This window comes from Protopterus annectens, chromosome 13.part0, assembly GCF_019279795.1.
Source record: "Protopterus annectens isolate FY-2018-M chromosome 13.part0, PAN1.0, whole genome shotgun sequence".
NCBI lineage: Eukaryota > Metazoa > Chordata > Ceratodontiformes > Protopteridae > Protopterus > Protopterus annectens.
Window position 1 is genome coordinate 1149290090 of NC_056747.1, and position 11348 is coordinate 1149301437.

An 11348-nucleotide genomic window follows, 5' to 3' on the forward strand; every position below is an offset into this window, starting at 1 on the left:
TCCTTGCACAGAGAAGAATAGATCAAATAATGATTCCCGCAGGAATGACTGCCTATCTCCAAACTCTTGATATTGCAATAAACAAGCCATTCAAGGACCATTTGCGCATGGAACTCAATGGCTACATTGAAAATAGAATGGAGAGAAATCAGCATGGAAACTTTGTGAAGCCTAGCCTGCAAGAGGTCGTGACTTGGGTGAAAAAGTCATGGGATAAAATCACTGACAGATGTGTTGCCAATGCACTACGAGCAGGCTACTTGGACAAGCAGTGCTCATTTAAGGAGAGCTCTATTGCTAGGCATGACAGATTGGGGACAATGGTTTTACAGGAAATGGAGTCACAAGAAATTCAGGTCGAAATTCGGGGGTTGGACACTTATGACAATGTTCCAGAAGAAGATGACATGACTGTATTTGAATAACTGTGAGCAAAGGTGCAGATATTCTGAAGTTGAAATGTTTGGTACACTATTTATGTAGAATTCTCACACAAAGGTTTTAATGCGTTAGAACTGTTGTCCAATAACAGAAAAGTATGAAATAAATGTCAATTTGTGTACATGAATAAATGTAAATTTTTGTACATGAATAAATGTCGATTTGTGTTCATTAATAAATGTTGATTTTTGTACATGAATAAATGAATAAAGGTAGATTGTTGGATGGTGTGGGTAAATAAGGCATCCCCTGATAATAAGCCCTAATGCGTATTTTAGCGGGGAAAGAGTATATGACCCGGTCTTATTTTCGGGGAAATATGGTATGATTGCCTGTGTAATACTTGGTAATTTAATAAAGATGTTTCTTCTTTAAAAAATGAACACAAGTACTGTTTAATGTTGGAAAAACTCCTAATGTTGATGTCAGGGCTTCTCCTTCTATATCCAAGGGTTCTTCCACTAAAAGGAAGCTGTCCTCGGACAAGGATGCTCCTTCTTAATCTAAGAATCCCAAGGTGATAAATCTAATAAAAAGAACGCTGATGGTGGCACATCAGCTGCTCCTTATACTCTTCAGAGTGTGTCTGGTGTGACTACCCTCAACAGCACCCCCTTCCTTTGTTCAAATCAAGATTGTTAGTTCTGTTTCTCAAAACTCATACACCTTCTTCCCCTGTCTCAGTTGGATCATATAGGTTTCTTTTTGTCCACCTGGACTACAAAAAGATGTGACAAGCCTTCTTCAAGATCTAACAGACCTTTTCTCAAATGTCTTCTCTTGCTACACTATGAGTGCTACAGAACCTTCGTTGATGAATTCTTCAGACCTGGCTCTGAACGTCTCCTCTCTGTGCCCTATTCCAGTGCCAGTACCATCTGATGCTATTGGTTTGCCCCTCAACCTCAGTTTTGACACTGAAGACTCATTGGGGCCAATGTCCTCAACCATGTTTGCCCCCATGTTGGCAGAACCATTGGCAATGAGGATTTTGAACTTAACTCTCCTCATAGTCAGTTCCTACCTTTACATCTGTGGATGATGTTTTAGATTTGATCTCAGCCCTCACGGTCTAAGGACTAAGTATTTTGTTCCCAAACTCGGGGTTTGAGTATTGGATATTTGAGAGTCTGCAGCTCACCCATTTTTGAGTATTGGGCCCATCTTGATGACTTTGGCTTTGGACCAGATTCTTTCAGAGTCAAGGTCAGGATTGACTCTGGTCATTCTTTGTTCCTTGACTGTGATGGCGCAGACCTTTGTGTCAGAGTCACAGCAGGACCCAGTGGCTATGATGCAAGCATCTCTGCAACAAACTCCTCCGAAAATGGTGTCATGTGAGAACTTTTTCTGGTGTATCTTCCTTGCCTATCATTTCAAGCCAGGAGAGATAGTGTAGCCTAAGCTTCTAGGTGTGATACCAAAATCATGTCTTCCTCCCTGGGACTCCCCTACCTGAGGAGAAAAGGTAAGATGTTAAGTAATAGGAAGTACATGTAGTTCCCCGTGGAGTCTCTCATTTTGGACATGGACAATGACCCAGAGTCAAAGTCATGTACTTTATCTGCTGATGACCCCAAATTCAGGAAAATCTTGCCAGTCATCAGAATCAAAGTTAAGTGTCTCAGAACCTCATCTGAGTCAAAATGCATCCTACTGGAAGTCTTCCAGTTCCCTTTCCCTTGTCTTGGTAGACTTGCCAGTAGATAAAATGGTCAAGGTGGTCATGGATGTTTAGGGAAAAAAAACAGATGTGGTGGCTGTTATTCCCAATCACTTGGATAAGATTCTTAAAATTCTTCAACTTCCAAAGGAATCAAGTGGTGAACTCTTATCATGGTTTCAAAGGTACTGAAAAATTCTTCTTAGATTCAGTTTAAAGCTGTTCACCCCTAAATAGGAGTTTTATTCCCTGGAAAGACTAGGGATATGGGTGAATTCATCTTCCACCTTTTCTCTGAGGGCATTCATCTACTTTATATAGTTGCAGGGATTGCAGAGAGACTGCCTAGATGAAGTTTCTAAGACTCTGGAAGGGTTGGCACATTTGAACACAAGAATAAGCTTCAGTCCTAACTGTCAGCCTCTAGTGCAGTTATCAGTCAGTCTATCCTTTTAACCTAGAACTTAGTGGATGGCTCTATTTCAGTGGTAGGTATAGGCCTTACTATTCACCACCATGCATTGCTCCACCATGTGAACTTTACAGAAAAATCCAAAGTCCACTTTATGAACACCATCTTTGATGGTTCTTTGCTCTTTGGAGAATCTGTAAAAGCTGAGTTGAAAAGGCAGGAGAGGGAGGACACTATGTTCTCTAAAGTTGGGGGATGAAATTCTATCTTCTTCAGCATCAGTTTTCCAAGTTCCATCACAGTTCATACCAGCGTTGGTTCCATTCTCTTCACCAAGATAACTTTTGAGAATTTGGAAAATGACACTGGGTAGTAGCAACTTTTATTATGTGAATGCTTCCGTGGTTCTTAGCAAAACAATTAAAGATTACCTTCTGAACCCCCTGATGGCTTTTCTAACTACTCCAGTCTGAAGACAGTTGGTGGTCATCTGTCTCTCCATCTGCTGTCATGGGAGGCCAGCACAAATGGATACATTATATCGGTGGCTGTTCGATTCTCCTTTTTTTTTTCAACAAACAGTACAGAGGTTGCGAAGCAAAGGCTCAATGGCACACACAAAGTAATTCAAGAAACAAAGTCAAAGCCTTCCAATACTAGCGCAGGTTTAAAACATACACTTTATTACATACACTTGTAAAGATTTCAGGTTAAAACACCTTTTCTAAATGCATATCCAGTTTCGCCTATTGCCAGTCTGCAGTCTCTTTTTCCTGACATCCAACACTATCAAAAAAGCTGCAGCAAAGCTACAGATGCAGAACACTTCCTGAAAAGAGCCATCAAACAGGTCCCACCAGACTGGAAAGTGTCCAGCTTTCACTCATGGTTCTTTTCAGTGATCAAAAAAATCAGAACATCAGGTCTATACTTGATATGAATGGCTAAAATAAGTAAATTGTCATAAAGCCCTTTCAAATGGTCACAGTGCAGATTGGCTTTCCCTGGTTATCTGAAGGAGGCTGGATGTACTCACTGGACCTCTGGGATGCATACTTGTACATCAAGGCAGCATTTCCACACAGAAGCCAGGCATTTTCAGTTCAGGACATTCACCACAGCCTCCAAAATGTTCCTCAAGTGGATATCAACAGTTATAGCAACTCTTTAAGTCCAAGGGCAAAGGTCTTTCTCCATTTGGAAGACTAGCTTATAGGAATCCCATGCATGCAGAGTCTTGATGTCTCCAGCAATTTGCTTCTCATCTGCTTAAGTCCTTGGATATAATAGTCAACCTTGCAAAGTCTCAGATGGTGACTTGTTAGACCACAATGAGCATAGGATGCACTCTGAATACCTTCACTTGCCTCATATATCTCTGATTGGGCAAGATACTGTTCAGCAGATCATTGATAAAACACCCATTGGTCCCAGCATCACTTTTTCATCAAAGAGTGGTCTGAAGGCTTTAGCAATCTTCATCAGTCCACATGCCAGACTCTTTATGAGGGTCCTGCAGTGAACTAAAAGTTCAGTGGTATTAGCTGTTAGATCCTCTAAATGTTTATGAAAAGATTTAAAAGAAATGCAGAAAGTATAGTCATTGACAGAATGTTGAATCTAACCTACACATGAGCAGACACTCTCAGCATCCACACCCCCAAGGTGACAGTGAAGTGGGGAGGGCATTGTGCAGATCAGACAGTCCCAGGCACTCGGTAAGCCCACGAGACGAATCTACAAAAGAACACACTAGAAATGAGGGTCATCCTTCTCACCCTGCAAGTGTTTCTTAACTTACTTTCCTTGCACGTGACTGTTGTATACTCTGACAACAAGGAAGTTACTTGGAATACTAACAAGCAGGGGGGACTCCATCCTTTGCCCTTTGTTCATAGGATCATAGGACATTACTAGGCTATTGACCCAGAGGTAATTTTAAGCCTAGCTGTTTCAACCCAATGTAATATTATAGAAGTAGTAGTCAGTACCCAAGATTGCATTTAGTAATGACTACCCATGTCCAAGAGGGTTTTGGGCACTATCTCCAGTAAGAATTTATAGTGCTCCATCCACTCGTCCATGTTACTCTTGAAGAGTGTCATAGAGGTGCTCTGTTTCACATTAACTGGTAGCCTGTTCCAAAGATGTGGCAGTCACTGGGAGATAAATCTGTCTCTCCAGCATGTCCTATTTAAGTCAGAGGGCAAATTTAAGTCCCTGGAATAGGTAGCCCTAGACCATTTGATTTATGTATATGACGTAAATTCATTAGGTTTGGGTCTTGGGTTGCTGTATAGGCCAGGCATAAGTCTCCCCTAAGAAGTCTATATGATACAGAGTATAGCAACAGGGTCTTTAGTTGGTTTGTGTAAAACACATCCTGGAGGCCCTTGATCTTCTTTGTTAGAAACCTCTGAGGTCTCGCTAATTGCTGCAGGTGCTTAGTATGGTACATAATGAATGGGGCATTGTGCTCAATTATGGGCAGGATAAGTGCTGAGTATAGGGCGGTTATAACTTATTTTGCTCTCCAGCCCCAAGTATAGGGCGGTTATAACTTGTTTTGCTCTTGAGGTAGGCCAGGAGAATATGGGAATGGCTTTTTGCCTACAATCACACTCTTGTTGCTACATTCTGGGACATGTCAGTTATCTTGTGGTTAGGCATTATATTTTGTTATTAAAAGTATGGCAAGTCCTTACCTCTGGCTACTGATGTCCATGCTACCAGGTTTATGGCTACATTGCAAGCATTTTTCAAACATGATCCAGTGGACAGTATGTGTCACTGAGTACCTATGAAATATCATTTTGCAGGTCTAGATCAGCCTTTAGAGCTGCCAAGAGCTGAAACATTTTTTTCATAATGTTCCACTCAGGAGTGTTGAGTTGTGACTCTGTAACAGAGGTGACATAGCTGAAACTCCCAAAGCAAGATACCAAAATTATCAATGTGAGATGTGAAACTCAGATACTTATTGCTATGATAGATCTTTGATGGCAATTGCGGCTGCATCACTTTTCCTGATCCCTGCCCCCATCCAAGGGAGTCCACTTAACACTGCCGCCTTTCGGGATAGTCTTTGTCTTTTCTTAAGTACTTATCCTGACTATTCTGACTTCTGTGATCTGGAGAAGAGGTACAGTCAGATATAACTGTACCCCTAAGAAAGATACTTAAGCAGGCTATGACCAAAAGCTGGACTAAACAGCAAAGTAAACGTTTTCATTTGTTAAAGTGACTAGTTTCTACTACACCCACACAAATGTTTTGATGCAGCATCACATACAATATTTCAACAGGACACAATCCAAAACGGCTAACAAGAATATTATTACTATAAGACAGAACAGTTACATATGTGCCTGGGGCACTGAAAGTGATGCACAAATTAAACAGGAACAGGATGTGAAAGAAGTGTCATCCATAATATAGGAATGTCAGAAGGTTCATGAATCTGTACATGGTAGATATATTAAAGGAAAGACAGATTATGGACAATTGCAAATTATCTTCATAAAAATTGCTGCATAAAGTACCTGTAAGACTCCAAAGAACACTGTTGACTCTTAAAAAATATGATAGAGAAGCACATTATAAACCAGGCAAACTGATGCATATTGCTGACATTAGGTAGATCACATCTGGATGAATCCAAACACAATTTATTAGTTCTGCAGATTGTGACTCATTTTCTTGTAACTCTTGAAAACTCAGAGAATGTTAACAAATGGAGCTGATAAGGAGAGAACTGTCATCCAAAAAACTTGATTCAGATAGAGGTTTCCCTTTTTTTTCCGTCTTGTTGTGTTGAGTCTACATGTGTCCACGTACTACTTTGGAAGCAAATGCGCTCACGGCACATATGCAAGGCCGAAGTGGAGCCTTCCTTCAATTAACAGGAGACTTGATTTCCAAAGTGGATTTTTCAGCAAAACATACACAAAAGAGATTTAATTTTCTCCATTTGATTGTATGGATGGCAGGAAACTTGATTTTGCAGCAGCAAAGCACTGTTTGTGTATGTATGTGCGTGTTTGTTCAAAATGCCCTTGTTAGAAAGGGCAGTATGCGCAAACCGCCCTTGTCAGAGAGGGCAGTTTAGGCAATTAACTCAAACCCTGCACCTTAACTACAGGTGACAAGACCAACCACCAGATGGTTGAAATGTCTGAAATAAGTACTGTTGACATTTATTTGTTCATGCATTTTGTTATTCTGCTTAATGGAAAAAATGCTCAAAACTACAAATTTAAAATGCATTTTAATAAATGTTGCTGTGTTTAACAAGAAATACATTAAATCAGGAAGGTGAATCAAACAACATGTGCATTTATGCATGGACCTAAAAATGTATGCAGTGGGCCCATGGTCTGAAAACAGCCCAGGGGGCAAGGTATGATTAATCTGCCACTGGCCAGGTGCATTTTCAATGAATATGAGCTTCAATGCATTTTCAATGAATGTGAGCTTTGAGTTTCAATGCATTTTCAATGAACGGGAGCTTCAATGTATTTCAATGATGGGAGCTTCAAGGGAATATAAGTTTACTGTTTGTTTTGCTAAGTCTGTTTAAACGTGCAGCTGTTTTGTTTAGAAAAATGCCATTAGTGCTTGTGCTATAAAAATTGCAAGCAGTGTTAGTAGCACAACAGGTAGCACACTCATCTTCATTGTAGAAGGTTGTGGTTCTATTCCCACAGCATGTAGATGGATTGCTGACATGTACAGCAGTATAAGGGGTTGCTGCATTCCTGAGCAGGGCATGTTTGGATGAGATATTAAACTACCTGCATTGATGGTATGTGCTGTGAAATCCTCTACATTCATCTGAACTACTGAAAAGAGTAGTGGGAAGTTCCCAGAAGCTCTGACCAAATTTCTATCTAGTAGTATAAACACCATCAAGGGTCTCCCCTGGAAAGAGACTACTAGCCCAGTGGGATTAACCTAGTAGACAATGGATAAATAAATTAAAAGTTTTAAATTTAAGTTCACATCTCTGTCTTCATTTCAAAAGTAAAGTAGAAAATAATATGCACATTGCCAGTTTTGAACAGTGTGGATAGAAAGACGATGGGATGCCGGAATAGCTGTGGGGCAGGGGAGGCCCTAGTCTATTACCCTGCCTAGCCCCCCATTTGGCTATCATCCGGCTCTGTAAGTATCCAGTAATTGATCAAATGAAATATATTACAAAATGTGTTGCAATAAATGTGCTCAAATCAGTCCCTGTTAGACATGAAGTACAAAGTAATGTCAATTTTCCACATTACCTGTGAGTTTTAACATGTTACATAATTTCCAAAATATCTGTAATCATATGGACAAATAGAATATAATCCAAACAGTAAAACATGATAAAAATGTAATATATCAGATCAGATATACATTCGGTTTGCATTAGACTACACAAATACAGCTTTACAAGGTGTAAGTCTATAACTTTCAAATTACTGATGGAAAGAAGGTTAAAATCCAAGCTGCCAATATTCTTTTGTCTACTTTACAAGAAAGCAGAATAAATGTTTTAGGGTTTATTGGCCAAATATGGTATGAACACATTGAATATGGAGTGGCTGAGCCTCTAAAAAAACATAGAAAAGAGAACACTGAATCAAAGCTGGGACTGCGCAGTGATGGAATATCCTCTTGCCTGTAAACCCATTAAAGATTATCTTCCATTTCAGTAGGACCTTAGGGCTGAATGCTTCTTAGAATGATTGAGAATACAGTGACCCTCATATGAGTAACAAGGGGCCCCCACAATCACTGGGATAAGAGGTACTACATCTTCACCCGTATCTGTAGAACTCTGGGTGTCTTTGACTTGATGGGTAAAACAACAAAAACATCATTACTGGCAGAGGGATGTGAAGCAGCTGAATCTCTGGAGTAGGATGAGGAGTCATGATTGGGGAAGAATGGAGATGTCAAAGTCTGATACCTTGTTTCTGCTTGCACTTTGGAGCAGTTGGTAATCAGATGCAAAGGCAGGAAGTCCTCTAGGGAACCACATGGAACCATCTTTGAGCACAGTAAGCATGCATAACATCTTCTAATGGCAGGTGACATGAGAATATCCCAAACTGGTCAATTTCACCTCCAGTACAAACACAGAACCACTTTTGTGCAGAGTGGCCACTTGGAAGGCAAAAGAAAACTATAGGTGATCCTGTCTGCCAGGCAGCCGAGTTAGCCCAGGATGTGAACTACTGTGGTCAAGAAAGCATTCTGGTCATTCAGTTCCCAAACGCACACTACGTTCCTGCAGAAGTGATGTTTGTACTTCATTTTTGATTACCATACCACTAATTTGATATCAATTTGAAAAAAAAAATCCATCTCTCTCAGAGCAGATGTGGAGTAAAGTGCTACAGTGGCAGGAGCACGGCCTTCATTTCTAGGATACTTATATGTGAGAAGAAGGCCTTGAAATGAGTGATATAATTAGACCCTTTGCCTAACAGGAAGGCATCTGTGAAGATTTAAGCCACCATAGTCTGCAAAACTAATGGATGGCCGAATAGCATGGGCATGTGATCTGCCATGGTGTCATGGTATGGATCTACTTTAAAAAACCGAAGATCAGGACACCAACGTTCATTTTTGTGGGACTGAAAATACTGAAACCTGACATAACCAAATGCTGAAGCTTTCCCAAGATACATAAACACTTGCCCAATCTTAAACTAAATACACACCAAAGTAATTAAAACTCACCCAGGTGGGGGCTATCCCTCCCCCCAACTATATAAACCAACTCCAGGATCACACTACAGTAGAGAAAAGGCATGTTGCACAAGTGTTTACTTACTTTGGGAAAGCTTCGGCATTCAGGTGTATCAGGTTTTGGTATTTTCAGTCTCATGAAAATGAACATCTGTGTTCTGATCTTCATTTTTTTAAAGTAAATCCCATGGTATACCTTCCCATAATCTATGTATTTCCAATCATATTTTTAATGTAAGAACGTCTTTTTTCAATTTACACTTGAAGACTTTCAAACATCACAAAGCAAAAGGGCAATGCATTTATGTTACACCTGATTCCTGGATGCTGTGTAGGCTAACTCAGAAAAGCTGAGGTCTGCTCCAAATTTCAAAAATATATCAGTTGTCAGTGGCTAGAAAACTTTAAAAGAATACAATAGCAGAACACTCCAGTGTAGATTTACAAAGCAGTGGTGTAGCTTGTTGAAGAAAACTGACCTTTCCAGCATAAGCAAGATTTCCTTGTATATATCAGCAGTGGAACTGCAGGATTGTATTTGAAAAGTCCATAGGCCTCTGAATAATACTGATAATGTGCAGAGAAAAGCAGTGCAAAGGGCTGCCATAGTGACCTGTTGCCATGGGCAATGGTGCTCATACATGCAGTCTGTCTCCATTTTTACTCGTCTGTTTCAGAAACATAGGAAAACTTCAAATGTAGTTTTTATAATTAGAATGCATGTGTTTTAGCTGCTCTTCAGCTCTGTACGCCATCTATGCTTTGTCAGTGGTACTATTACATGTATGACAGAATTTTTCTTTATTCCTGCACTAGTACAGCTGACATTTTATCTATCTATCTATCTATCTATCTATCTATCTATCTAGTTTATCTTTTGTAACTGGGAAAGTCCATCTGCATTTGGCACAAACTCATTTTTAGCAGAGGCCTGGGGAGAAAAGCTACAGACATTAATGCATAAATAGGTAAGAAAAACAACATAAGTAAAGCATAAAAGAGAGATAAAAGAAAAAAAATATGAAAAAAATAAGTAAAACATATATACTATTCATTTATATGAAAAAGAGATATCACAGTAATATCATGGACATATGTACAATATAGCCAGGAACCTTGCCTTACACGTGATAGACATTTACAATATACATTATGTTGCAAGTATGAGCTGCATATGAAGACCACTGGAAGTTATGCATCAGTATTGGGTTCTTTTGGACTGTTTCATGAATAGCTAGTGACTTTTATTGACATAGACTATTCTTGCATCCTTTTACCTGTCTGTGGAGTAGTTTGTTACATATTATACTGTGATTCTGTTGTAGAGTTCATCAGTACTTGTGTACTTCATCCCAGAGTATGACATCATTGGGGGACAAATCTGAATAGCAGGTTTGGGGTAGTATTGCTGCATGCTGGAGGCTCTTTGCGGTGCTTCATCTGATCTTTTACAATCTGAGTCAGACTTTATTTTATATACGGCACAAATTAGCAGAGATGGCAGAGGATCTGATCTGCTGATTCTGTTTTCTTTTCCAAATTGTTAAATGACTATTAAAAAGGATTATAGCCACATAAAGTTAACTGCAATAGGTCCATTTTTTGTTACATATAAGTGGGCTCAGAAGCTTTTTTTCTATGTTTTGAGTGTTTACTTTGGTTACACTACCATTAAAGCCTAAAGGATATTGCAGCAGTGGAAATGATGAACATCCGTAGGTACATTCATTTGTTAGAGGTGTAGGTTCCTCTGTTGGCACAAAAGAAAAAACCTCTTCCACTTGGCTGGATAAAATTTCTTTGTACTTGACCTCTTACCTTCCCTCATCATTTTTAGTATGCTCCTAGTATAAAAGTGACTAAAGGGAACTAAAGGCATCAACCAACATGCTAAGGTCAGATAAGCAAGCTGGGGTGTACTGGGGGACCCCTTTGTACTACATCAGGAGGTTCAAATGTTGTGTTCCTTGTCAGCTGAAGAAAGTGAAAAAAACGACACTGCTTGGGTCAGAATGGCACAATTAATGTGAGAAAACCAACACTGTCTGAGCCAGAAGGGCAGGATTAATATAATTTCTGGTCTGTCCTCCTTGATTT